Source organism: Trichechus manatus, unplaced genomic scaffold (assembly GCF_000243295.1).
Source record: "Trichechus manatus latirostris isolate Lorelei unplaced genomic scaffold, TriManLat1.0 scaffold00173, whole genome shotgun sequence".
Classification (NCBI taxonomy): Eukaryota; Metazoa; Chordata; class Mammalia; order Sirenia; family Trichechidae; genus Trichechus; species Trichechus manatus.
Window position 1 is genome coordinate 606,298 of NW_004444109.1, and position 1,296 is coordinate 607,593.

Here is a 1,296-nt window from a genome sequence, read left to right on the forward strand (position 1 = left end):
GATCATCATATTTTCAAAGGTATTAATCAGCCCCTTAGGGGGGAAAAAAAAAACTTAAACACATCTTATGTTAAAATATTCAAGCTCTGCTATGCAGAAAAAGTAAAACATAGCAATAGTCATCCACTTTTACTCAAATACTGCATTAAAAGAGATGCCAAATCATAAATCACATAATGTCATAAATCCTACCAGGTCCTAATGAAATCATTGGTGTACGCATAAAATTATATAAGAAGAAGAGAATGAATGGATATAATAAAAGATACTATATTTTTCTATCCATTTCCCATGTGCAGCTCTCAATTGATTACTGGGTGCAAATTAGAAAAGGCTGAGACAGGTGCCCACCACCTATCTGCAAGTTTGTCATACTTTGGTGGCTTACTGTTGCTGATTCTGGAAGTTATGCCAATGGTATTTGAGATACCAGCAAGGTCGCCCATGGTGGACATGTTTCAGCAGAACTGACTAGGTAAAACAACCTGGTGATCTACTTCTGAAAATTAGCCAGTGAAAATCCCCTAGATTGCAACGTAATATCATCTGATATAGTGCTGGAAGATGAGCCCCCTTGGTTGAAAAGCACTCAAAATAGACAGCGGGTGCAGCAATGGACCTGAAAACAATGTTTCCTTCAGTCGTACATGGGGTTGTCATGAGTCGGAACCAACCCAACAGCAACAAACAACAGGACAGATGCATGTCCAAGCATTCTCTTACTGTCCCTAAGTTCAGCACTAATAAACCAGAGAACCAGAAAAATGGCCCTGCAATCACCTTGGATGATGGTGCAGCAGAATGTGCAGAAGCATGTGTTTTATAGGCAGAAGGTCTGTGTACAAATCCTGACTCTGCTCCTTACAGCTATGTGACTTTTGGAACTTGTAACTAACTTCTTACCAGCAATTTCCTCCTCTGCAAAGTGAGATTCAATGATAACACCCAACTTACAGGGTTGTTATAAAGTTTAAATGAGATAATATATGTAGAATAATTATTATAGAGCTTGGCACATAATAAGAGCTCAATAAAAATTTGATGTTATTGTAACCAATAAGCCATTTTTTCGACTTTGAAAATAAATGACTCAGTTTCTTTAAAGATTACTTCGTAAAGAAAAGTGATTTTTCCACATCTCTGGACTACTTAATCAACAAAGGTTGACATATCTAATGTTAATAAGAGAAAATATTAGGATAGGGTCTTCAAGAATTCAAAAGCTTGTTTCCTTATTTCACCCTTTTCCAGAAAGTATTAGTTAGCAAGAGCTCAGGTAGGAAAAAAAATTAGTAA